Source organism: Chelonia mydas, chromosome 14, assembly GCF_015237465.2.
Source record: "Chelonia mydas isolate rCheMyd1 chromosome 14, rCheMyd1.pri.v2, whole genome shotgun sequence".
Lineage (NCBI taxonomy): Eukaryota > Metazoa > Chordata > Testudines > Cheloniidae > Chelonia > Chelonia mydas.
In genome coordinates, this window is record NC_051254.2 from 34,073,525 (window position 1) to 34,085,822 (window position 12,298).

Consider the following 12,298-nt stretch of genomic DNA (forward strand, 5'->3'; position numbering starts at 1 on the left):
CTATTGTGGGAAACAGTGATTCTGAAAAAGATTTGGCGGTCATGGTAGATAATCAACTGAACATGAGCTCCCAGCGTGATGCGGTGCCAAAAGGACTAATGCAATTCTTGGATGCATAAAGAGGAAAAAGACTACGTCCAGTTCTCATGTCAACAATTCAAAAAGGATGTTGATCAATTGGAGAGGGTTCAGAGAAGAGCCATGAGAATGATTAAAAGTTTAGGAAGCACGCCTTATAGTGATAGACCCAAGGAGCTCAATCGATTTAGCTTAACAAAAAGAAGGTTAATGGGTGAATTAACCACAGTCTATAAATTCCTTCATGGTCTCTTCAGTCTAGCATAGAAAGGGATAACACCATACAATGGCTGGAAGTTTAAGCTAGGCAAAATCAGACTGGAAATAAGGTGTACAGTGAGAATAATTAACTTTTGGAGCAATTTACTAACGGTCATGGTGGATTCTCCATCACTGAGAATTTTTCAATCAAGATTGGATGTTTTTCTAAAAGATCTGCTCTACAAATTATTTTGGAGAAGATCTATGTCCTGTGTTATACAGAAGGTCAGACTAGATGATCACAATGGTCCCTTCTGGCTTTGGAATCTATGAATCAATGAAACCAATGAGTTTAGGTGCCTTTTTTTTTGAAAAGCCCACTACATGCCTAAATACCATTTAAAATCTGGCCCTGGGTGACTTGAGAGCCTACATCCAATTTTCAAAGGAGCTTTAATCTTTCAGAGCCAGATTTCCAAAAGTATGAAGATGTCTAAAGCTTCAGATAGATGCTTAGTGGGATTTTCAAAAACACCTAACCAGATTAGGTGCCTAACCTGCTTAAGCATTTTTGTCAGTCAGCACCGTTGACATCTAAACACTTTTGAAACTCTAGCTCTTAGGCTCCTAAGCAACTTACATGATTTTGTAATGGGATTTAGGCTTCTATATCATTTAAGCACTGTCATAAATATAAAGGGAAGGGTAACCACCTTTCTGTATACAGTGCTATAAAATCCCTCTTGGACAGAGGCAAAACCCTTTCACCTGTAAAGGGCTAAGAAGTTAAGATAACCTCGCTGGCACCTGACCAAAATGACCAATGAGGAGACAAGATACTTTCAAAGCTGGAGGGGAAGGAACAAAGGGTCTGTCTGTCTGTCTGTGTGATGCTTTTGCCAGGAACAGATCAGGAATGCAGCTCAGAACTCCTGTAAAAAGTTAGTCAGTAATCTAGCTAGAAATGCATTAGATTTCCTTTTGTTTAACGGCGGGTAAAATAGTCTGTGCTGAATGGAATGTATATTCCTGTTTTTGTGTCTTTTTGTAACTTAAGGCTTTGCCTAGAGGGATGCTCTATGTTTTGAATCTGATTACCCTGTAAGGTATTTACCATCCTGATTTTACAGAGGTGATTCTTTTACCTTTTCTTTCATTAAAATTCTTCTTTTAAGAACCTGATTGCTTTTTCTTTGTTCTTAAGATCCAAGGGTTTGGGTCTGTGTTCACCTGTACAAATTGGTGAGGATTTGATCAAGCCTTTCCCAGGAAAGGGGGTGTAGGGCTTGGGGGGATACTTTGGGGGAAGACGTCTCCAAGTGGGCTCTTTCCCTGTTCTTTGTGTAACACGCTTGGTGGTGGCAGCATAGGGTTCAAGGACAAGGCAAAGTTTGTACCTTGGGGAATTTTTTAACCTCAGCTGGTAAGAATAAGCTTAGAGGGTCTTTCATGCAGGTCCCCACATCTGTACCCTGGAGTTCAGAGTGGGGAAGGAATCTTGACAAGCACCCTTGAAAATTCTACCTGTGATGTCTAACAATCCATGTAACAAAGCTTCTCCTGAATTATGATCTCTTGTATCTTGACAGATGGAGCCTGTGACTGGAATAGAGAAGGAAATCTACTCCAGGATACAGGAATTTATCCTTCTGGGCTTCCCCCGTAGTCAATATTTGCAGATCTCTCTTTCTGTGGTGTTTACCATGATGTATGTCCTGACAGTTGCAGAAAATGTTGCCATCCTAGTCCTAGTGAGGGCCAGCCATCAACTCCGCACCCCCATGTACTTCTTCCATACCTGCTACCAACCAGGTATGTTGGCAACAAGAAGAAAGCCAAGGAAAGTGTGGGCCCCTTACTGAATGAGGGAGGCAACCTAGTGACAGAGGATGTGGAAAAAGCTAATGTGATCAATGCTTTTTTTGCCTCTGTCTTCACTAACAAGGACAGCTCTCAGACTGCTGCGCTGGGCATCGCAACATGGGGAGTAGATGGCCAGCCCTCTGTGGAGAAAGAGGTGGTTAGGGACTATTTAGAAAAGCTGGACGTGCACAAGTCCATGGGACCGGACGAGTTGCATCCGAGAGTGCTAAAGGAATTGGCGGATGTGATTGCAGAGCCATTGGCCATTATCTTTGAAAACTTGTGGCGAACGGGGGAAGTCCCGGATGACTGGAAAAAGGCTAATGTAGTGCCAATCTTTAATAAAGGGAAGAAGGAGGATCCTGGGAACTACAGGCCAGTCAGCCTCACCTCAGTCCCCGGAAAAATCATGGAGCAGGTCCTCAAGGAATCAATCCTGAAGCATTTACACGAGAGGAAAGTGATCAGGAACAGTCAGCATGGATTCACCAAGGGAAGGTCATGCCTGACTAATCTAATCGCCTTCTATGATGAGATTACTGATTCTGTGGATGAAGGGAAAGCAGTGGATGTATTGTTTCTTGACTTTAGCAAAGCTTTTGACACGGTCTCCCACAGTATTCTTGTCAGCAAGTTAAAGAAGTATGGGCTGGATGAATGCACTATAAGGTGGGTAGAAAGTTGGCTAGATTGTCGGACTCAACGGGTAGTGATCAATGGCTCCATGTCTAGTTGGCAGCCGGTGTCAAGTGGAGTGCCCCAGGGGTCGGTCCTGGGGCCGGTTTTGTTCAATATCTTCATAAATGATCTGGAGGATGGTGTGGATTGCACTCTCAGCAAATTTGCGGATGATACTAAACTGGGAGGAGTGGTAGATACGCTGGAGGGCAGGGATAGGATCCAGAGGGACCTAGACAAATTGGAGGATTGGGCCAAAAGAAACCTGATGAGGTTCAATAAGGATAAGTGCAGGGTCCTGCACTTAGGACGGAAGAACCCAATGCACAGCTACAGACTAGGGACCGAATGGCTAGGCAGCAGTTCTGCGGAAAAGGACCTAGGGGTGACAGTGGACGAGAAGCTGGATATGAGTCAGCAGTGTGCCCTTGTTGCCAAGAAGGCCAATGGCATTTTGGGATGTATAAGTAGGGGCATAGCGAGCAGATCGAGGGACGTGATCGTTCCCCTCTATTCGACATTGGTGAGGCCTCATCTGGAGTACTGTGTCCAGTTTTGGGCCCCACACTACAAGAAGGATGTGGAAAAACTGGAGAGAGTCCAGCGAAGGGCAACAAAAATGATTAGGGGTCTGGAACACATGACTTATGAGGAGAGGCTGAGGGAACTGGGATTGTTTAGTCTGCAGAAGAGAAGAATGAGGTGGGATTTGATAGCTGCTTTCAACTACCTGAGAGGTGGTTCCAGAGAGGATGGTTCTAGACTATTCTCAGTGGTAGAAGAGGACAGGACAAGGAGTAATGGTCTGAAGTTGCAGTGGGGGAGGTTTAGGTTGGATATTAGGAAAAACTTTTTCACTAGGAGGGTGGTGAAACACTGGAATACGTTACCTAGGGAGGTGGTAGAATCTCCTTCCTTGGAAGTTTTTAAGGTCAGGCTTGACAAAGCCTTGGCTGGGATGATTTGATTGGGGATTGGTCCTGCTTTGAGCAGGGGGTTGGACTTGATGACCTCCTGAGGTCCCTTCCAACCCTGATATTCTATGATTCTATGATTCTCTCCTTGCTGGAGATATGATACACCACAGCCTGCGTTCCCAAGACCATTGCGATTTTCCTGGGGAAAAGCAGAACCATCCCCTTTAGTAGCTGCATCCTGCAGATGTACTTAATTTTCTCCCTGGGGGGCATGGAATATTTCCTCTTGTCTGTCATGGCCTATGACTGCTATCTGGCTATTTGCCACCCATTGCACTATAGCACCATCATGAACAGCACCTCTTGTCTGCTCAGCTGGCCCTTGGCTCCTGGGTGTGTAGTTTCCTGGCTATTTCTATCCCAGAATCTCTGATAGTTAGGTTGTCCTTCTGTGGCACTAATGTCATTACTCGTTTCTTCTGCAGCATAGATTCCTTAATCATTCTCTCCTGCACAGACATCTTTGTGATTGAGATGGCAGCTTTTATCATCTCGATCATCGTCATCCTGGGATTATGTTCAATAACTCTGGTCTCCTACATTTACATCCTCTCCACCATACTGAGAATCCCGTCAGCCCAAGGCCAGCAAAAGGCCTTTTCCACTTGCTCTTCCCCTCTCACTCTTGTGATTATATGGTACAGCTCCACCATCTTCCTGTATGTCAGGCCTTCCAGACAGAATGCCTTGGAGATGAACAAGACTGTCAACACTTTGAATACTATTGTAACTCCGCTGTTAAACCTTTTCATTGACAGTCTGAGAAATAAAGAGGTGAAGGAGACTTTATGGAAGGTATTCAGTGGGACATGAAGTTGTTTTTGAATGGCTTAGATGTTACTGGGTCTGATTCTCAGCCTGTGCTCATGTTCCCTTTGGTAGTAACCGTCCTTGTTGTTGTTCTTTTAATCCTGGTTCCAGTTTTACATTTACAACTTTTGTATCTGGGTAAAATGTACAGAAGTGCCTAAGGGCCAGATTTGCAAAGGAATTTAGGCACCTAAAGATTCAGATAGGCCCCTAAACACCATGAAAGATGTGGTTTCTAGGAGCCTAATTTTTATTGAAAATCTACTGGACGTGAGCTCCTAAGGGCCATAGTTTTCGAAGATATTTAGGTGTCTAAAGATGCAGATAGTTTAGTGGGCTTTTCCAAAGCACTTCAGCAGATGAGACACCAAAATCCCATTGATTTCAGTGGTAGCTACAAATACTTTTGAAAATCTGTCCCTTAAAATCTCTCGAGAGGTCCCATTGTCATGAATGAACATCTTTCAACTGAATTAAATGGCCTTTAGATCAGGCCCTATGTAGACATTACTTTTAGCAATTCACATTTAGGCCCCCATCCTGAGATCCTTACTCAAGTGCTAAATTATATTATTTTGAGTAGTCCAGTTGACTCTAATGGGACTACTCACACTAGCAACGAAAGCTTGTGCATAAAGCGTGTGCAGGATCAAGACCTTAGTGACACTGGATCTGCTTTCAGAAGTTTGTCCTAAGTTTAAATTTGTAGCAACTCCAGAGTTTTCATTATCTGTGATGTATGACTGGTTGGCCAACTCACACGACATTGTGTCTGTTCCCTGGTTCAATAGCTGAAAAATTATTAAACAGCAGACTAAAGAACAACATGCAGGAAATAAAGAATGATGAACAACCATGGTGGATTTTTTTTTTTTAATTAGTGAAGAATTTCAAAAAATCAAATTTATTTCCCTTTTTAAGTGTCCTAAGTTTGGGGGTCCTACATGTTGGTAAATGGAAACAATTCAATCATGTTTTTTATAAAGTTTTCCGTTTAAATGTTGTCAAAAATTGAAATGAAAAATTTAATTAAAAAAAGAAAAAAAATCACTAAATCAACAGTTCTTTACAAAAATTTTCATTTTTGAAAATGGTCATTTTTCAACAAAAAGGAATTACACGGGAGAAAGAAGTTCAATTAATGGTGATCAATATGTTTTCACAGAATGTTTTTTATCAAATGAACTTGATTTAACTGTGACATTTCTGATTGTTAAAGGCAAAGGTGTTGACGTAATAGACTTGCATTTTTCTAAAGGTTTGATTCAGGGTAACATCACACTATTTAAAAATAACACTACACAAAAACAATAGTACATTGATTAAAAACTGGCTAACTGATAGTTCTCAAAACATAACTGTTGATGGGAACTGTCCATTTTAATGGGTGATAGATGCCTAGATGCTTTTGAGAATCCCACTAGGTTCCTTAATACCTTTACATATCTTGCCCTTGATGCCTGACTTATTTGTATTTTTGTATATTTGTATCTAGACCAGTCTTATCATCAGAGTATAAATAAACTTTACCTTTTACCTTTGTATCCCCCTACCTTTTGGAAAGTGTTTTATTTATTAAGGCTGGGGATTTCAAAGGAGGTAAACACATAGGCTGGGTTTACCAAAGGAACCTGAGAGAGTTTTAATAGAATTTTTGCACCTATGTCCCTTTGGCATCTTTGGAAGTCCCAGCCATAATTAGAGTTGTTTGGAATTTTCATTGTAGAGGAAATTCCAAATTTTGAAATTGATTTTTATCCCAAATCTGGATGAAAATTTAAAACGTGCTGATACAGACTAATACGGCTACCACTCTGAAACTTGTATTTAGCTGTGACATTCTGAACACCTGTCCCAGACCCGAAGAAGAGCTCTGTGTAAGCTTGGAAACTTGTCTCTCCCAACAACAGAAATTGCGCCAATACAAGATGTTACTTCACCCGTTGCTCGGAAAACCCCATCAAGGAGATGACATACGGGCACGCCCAATAAATGAGAAAACACTGACAACACTGTCTACCCAAACACTTAGCATCTTCCCAGCAGAGGAACCAGAATGGAGATGGGGGTGGGGGGGCAGGGGGCTGTGGCCCCATCACTTTTAAAAGTGGGAGGGCTATGTTCTCCCACTTTTTACTGGCCTTAAGGGTGAGCGATGGTGGGGAGGGGGCAGAGAGGAGCAAGCGTGGGGAAGGGCCTTGGGGGGAAGAGGTGGCATGAGGGTGGGTCCTCGGGGGAAGAGGCCGTATGGGGGTGGGGCCTTGGTTCAGGTGTCGGTGGCCCCCCCACTTCTAGGGAGCTTCCAGTGCTCCTGTCCCCAGGCACTCCCACCTCATAAAGAAACAAATCAATCCACCAGTAAAAAAAACCAAAAAAAACCCCTAAAATAAAATTTAAAAAATCTGAGAAAGAAGCAAGAACCAAACAACTGCACTGATACCACAATCATATTTTTGACCCTGAGGGGAAGAACAAAAAAAGGAATGGAGTCTCTGGCTCCTCAGGGTCTACTAGGGGCTTTGCTATGGCTCCTGATTTTATGTGGAAGGTGCTCAGATAGCATGGTAATGGGTGACAGTGTGGAATCCTATGATAGATGGATAGATTAGATTAGATAGAACGAACTCCTGCAAATCCTTCTTACATGGGATTATGGTTGGCACCTGACACAGGGTAGGACTCTGCACTTAAATAGGTCCCCTGTCTCTTTGTCATGTGCTAAAATTAAGACTTCCAGACCCACCAGCCATGCTCCCCCTCTCCCCCCCATCACTTCCAGACTCCCTATACAGCAAAAGACTTGTTCCATGCAGCAGGGCCTGTAGGTGAAAGGCAACAAAAATCAAAGGCCCCAGACTTCAGTCTTGATTTCTCTGAGTGATAGTCCTTCAGCAAAGTAACAGGCACCTTTCTCAGGTAGGAGGAGAGCTGCCATGAACAAAGAGTGATAGACAGCTATTGAGCAAGCCTAGACTTCTGCAGTCACGATGTCAATATTTACCCAGATAGCAAAACACAGAGTTCATGATCTGATGCTGCCATATCCCACTCTGTCACACCAGCAAACAGACACCCAAAAGCCATCATACCCCAAGCAAACTTTTGACTCCCAAAAAGGAGAAGAACCAGAGACTCCATGAAGTCCACTGGCTACTTTCTAATGGCTACTGATTTTATGTGGAAGGTACTCAGATAACATGGTGAGGGCTGGCAGTATAAAAGCATGAGATAAAAATCTATCTATCTTACTTATACTGGTATAAGCCTGGAAGAACTCCACTGACTGAGTGGAGTTAGTGTGGATTTACCACTATACATACGGCATTTTGCATAAAAAAATCACACACCATATTCTTATGGGGACAGTAATGTCATCAGCTGATTGTATTTGCTAAAAAAACACAGATAAAACCATGTTCATCAGAGAAACGCAGACATTTTATTCTTGTTGAATAACCTCCACCCAGTCAGTTTCCTCAGGAAAGCTTTGATTTCCTTGTTCTTTATGCTGTAGATGATCGGATTCATCACTGGCGGCAGCACGGAATAGAGAACAGCCACCACGAGATCCAGAGCTGACGGAGAGCTGGAGATGGGTTTCATGTAGGCAAAGGCAGCACTGAAAAGAAACATGGAAATTACAATGAGGTGAGGAAGGCATGTGGAGAAGGTTTTATGTCGGCCCTGCTCAGAGGGGATTCTCAATACCGTGGTCAAGATCTGAACATATGTCACAATTATAAAAACAAAGCAACTTAGGGTTAAACACACACTAAATTCAATAACCCCAACTTCATTGAAGTACGAGTTAGAGCAGGCAAGCTTGAGTAGCTGGGGGATTTCACAGAAGAACTGCTCCACAATGTTGCCTCCACAGAAGGTTATCGAAACGTGTTCCCGGTATGCAATGAAGAATAGAGGATTACACTGATCCAGGCACTGGCTGCCATTTGGACACAAGCTCTTCTGTTCATTATAGTCTCATAGTGCAGTGGTTTGCAGATGGCGATGTATCAATCGTATGCCATGATGGTGAGTAAGGCGAAGTCGGCTTCAGCAAAGAAGATGAGGAAAAAGACTTGGGCGACACATCCAGAATAGGAAATGGACCTGGTGTTCATAAGGGAATTGGCCATAGATTTGGGGATGGTGACAGAGATGGAGCCGAGGTCTAGGATGGACAAACTCATCAGGAAGAAGTACATGGGGGTGTGAAGGTGGTGGTCAAGAGCTATGGCTACGATGATGAGAAGATTCCCTGCCAGGTAAAGCACCAGAAACACCATGAAGTGCAAAATCTGCAGCTCTCGAACATCAGAGAATCCCAGGAGAAGGAACTCGGTCACGGTGGTTTGGTTGGACATTTTCTTTCTTAGTTCATCGTGTGATGGCTGTGGAGGGAAGGACAAGAGCAATGGTCAGGGTTATAGTGAGAGAGGGAATGACTCTGATTCCCCTCTCCATGATATCTCGTGGTGTGAATGTCAAAGGTGCACAGCACTTGTCACTTCCATTGACTGGAGTAGTGAGGGCTCCTCACCGCTCACCACCAGAGCTCTACTCTGGTGCGTTATCACAGGAGTGTAAATTGGCTTTGCTCCCTTAAAGTCACTGGAGCTGGGTCAGTTTACATCATCTGAGGATCTGGCCCAAGATGTGGCTTGATCAAATGCAGGATGAAAGATGGAACAAAGTACAAACCAAATCCAACAATCTGAGCCAAAATTATGCCCCTATTGCCACAGACAGCAGGCTCACAACTTGGCCAACTCAACTACTAAAATGCCAGCACAGTCTGATTCCCACTTAACTGAGAAATACAGCACAGAATCACCCAGCTTCCCGCATGGCAGCTTTTCTCTGATGATTCCACCCCAACATCCCACATACTGCCTGATGCCTACTTACACGTTGATTTATGGCACCAGATCCCAGCTGCACTCCCATTGCTGGGTGATGGTGGGCTGGTCACATCGCTCAGTTGCTGCTAGGTTGTGTGATTCCCCTCTGTGACTTTATTTCTGTGCTGTGTGAGTCAGGAGACTTCGGTCCTAGTCTTGCCTCTGTCACTTTGTGACCACGGAGCAGTCACTGCTGCCTCTCTTTCCTCCCCTTCCCTTTGTCTGTCTCGTGTACTTTGAATGTGAACTCTTTTGGGGATGGATTGTGTCTTCCTATGTGTATGTTCTGTGCACATGTTGACAGTATTTTTGTTTAGCAGGCAGCAGTGTGGGACAGAGGCTATGATGGTAGAAGTGGAGATCTGGGTTCTAGTTCCATCAACCTCCTGCCTGTCCTTGGGTAGGATAAAGAGAGACAGGCTTTGTCTGGGAGCTTCGACTCTCAGGGCTTTAGTTTAGAGAGGTTAGTATGTTTAAAACACATTCTCTGAGCGACCAACTTTGCTACTTACTCAGTTTTATTATCCTGCAGCTACCCCTTTGAAACAGACAAACACGGTTGCAATAGAGGGAATGGGGTTGGAAATTATGGTGTTATTGGACAATATTCATGTTCCCCACCCTGGCAAAAAGCTAAGTTTCCAGGTAGGAGTAATCAGACAATTTCTACTTTATTTCAAAGGAAAATTCAGTTTTCAGTTGAATATATTTTCATGGAAAGTCTCTGATATCCATAAAAATGAAAACTTTTTTTGATTATGCCTAAAAATTTTCAGGTTCCAACAGTTTTCGGCTGAAACTGTTTGGTTCTCACAACCTCAATGAAAAGTCAATTTTTTCTGGTGGAAAAAAAAATCTGCTCATCTCTAGATATCTGCATAATTTGATAGTAAATGTCTTAAAGAGTTCTAATTGCAATTCATATTTCTGATATTAAATTTGCCCCATATATTAATACTCTAACATATTTAATTGAAATAGAAAACTTACTTTGTTGGTCTTTATTCCAATTTGCGATGCATTTGATCCGACTGTGTTAGGAATCATTGGTCATTATCTATCCACCTATCTATCTATCTATTCACCCACTGCCAGGATTGTTTGGTTCTCTCTCTCTCTCTCTCTCATGCCCCCATCACTGTAGTATCCACCAGCTGTTGTCGCATCCCTTCGCTGGATGTCCTGAGTTGCAGGGGTCTCTCTGCAGTTCCTAGCACAGATGGAAGCTCCCTGCTTCCCTCCTAGGGCAGGCTTGGGTGAAAAGTGATGGACTAAATGGGATCAGGGACTGAAAGACAGTCCCAGCTCTTGAGCTGATCCTGGTTGGCAAAATAAAACATATATTTGTAGCACAGACATGGGACCTACAATAGCTAAGAGCCTCTTGGCACCAGAGTCTCAGTTGGCCTGGAATAGCCTGTTCCTTCATTAACTCCACATAATCACCTCTAGGGGAGCAGAGCACAACAGTGGTTCCCTTAACCCACCCAGCAATATTGTTAATGTATCCAACTATACTCTTAGCCCAGCAGAAGAATCTGTCCTATCTCGGGGCCTCTCCTTCTGCCCCTCCACCCCCACGAACATGATACAGTTCTGTGGTGACGTAGAATCCTATTTTCAACATCTCCAACTCAAGCAATATTTCCAACACACCTCTGAACAACATACAAACCCACAGAGACCTTCCTCCCAAGACTACAAAAAGAAGGATTCTGGGTGGACTCCTCCTGAAGGTTGAAACAACAGACTTTATTTCTACAGAGAGTGCTTCCGCCGACGTGAACGACCTGAAATTGTGGAAAAGCAACATCACTTGCCCCATAACCTCAGCCGTGCAGAACACAATGACATCCACAGCCTCAGAAACAGCTCAGACATCATAATCAAGAAGGCTGACAAAGGAGGTGCTGTCGTCATCATGAATAAGTCGGAATATGAACAAGAGGCTGCTCGGCAGCTGTCCAACACCACTTTCTACAAGCCATTACCCTCTGATCCCACTGTGGGTTACCAAAAGAAACTACACCATCTGCTCAAGAAACTCCCTGAAAAAAGCACAAGAACAAATCTGCGCAGACACACCCCTTGAACCCCAACCAGGGGTCTTCTATCTGCTACCCAAGATCCATAAACCTGGAAATCCTGGACGCCCCATCATCTCAGGCATTGGCACCCTGAGAGCAGAATTGTCTGCTTATGTAGACTCTCTCCTCAGGCCCTACACTCCCAGCACTCCCAGCTGTCTTCGAGACACCACTGACTTCCTGAGGAAACTACAATCCATCGGTGATCTTCCTGAAAACACCATCCTGGCCACTATGGATGTAGAAGCCCTCTACACCAACATTCCACACAAAGATGGACTACAAGCCGTCAGGAACACTATCCCCGATAATGTCACGGCAAACCTGGTTACTGAACTTTGTGACTTTGTCCTCACCCATAACTATTTCACATTTGGGGACAATGTATACCTTCAAATCAGCGGCACTGCTATGGGTACCCTCATGGCCCCACAGTATGCCAACATTTTTATGGCTGACTTAGAACAACGCTTCCTCAGCTCTCGTCCCCTAATGCCCCTACTCTACTTGTGCTATATTGATGACATCTTCATCATCTGGACCCAGGGAAAAGAAGCCCTTGAGTAATTCCACCATATTTCAACAATTTTCATCCCACCATCAAGCTCAGCCTGGACCAGTCCACACAAGAGATCCACTTCCTGGACACTACGGTGCTAATAAGCGATGGTCACATAAACACCACCCTATACTGGAAACCTAG

General features: G+C 43.7%; 3 pseudogenes; 1 reads left to right on the top strand and 2 right to left on the bottom strand.

Moving 5' to 3' along the window:
• LOC119567669 overlaps nucleotides 1–12,298 on the bottom strand; it is a 139,324-nt pseudogene that overhangs the window by 32,076 nt on the left and 94,950 nt on the right.
• LOC119567667 lies at nucleotides 1,917–4,610 on the top strand (annotated as a pseudogene).
• On the bottom strand, nucleotides 8,028–8,986 carry LOC119567794 (annotated as a pseudogene).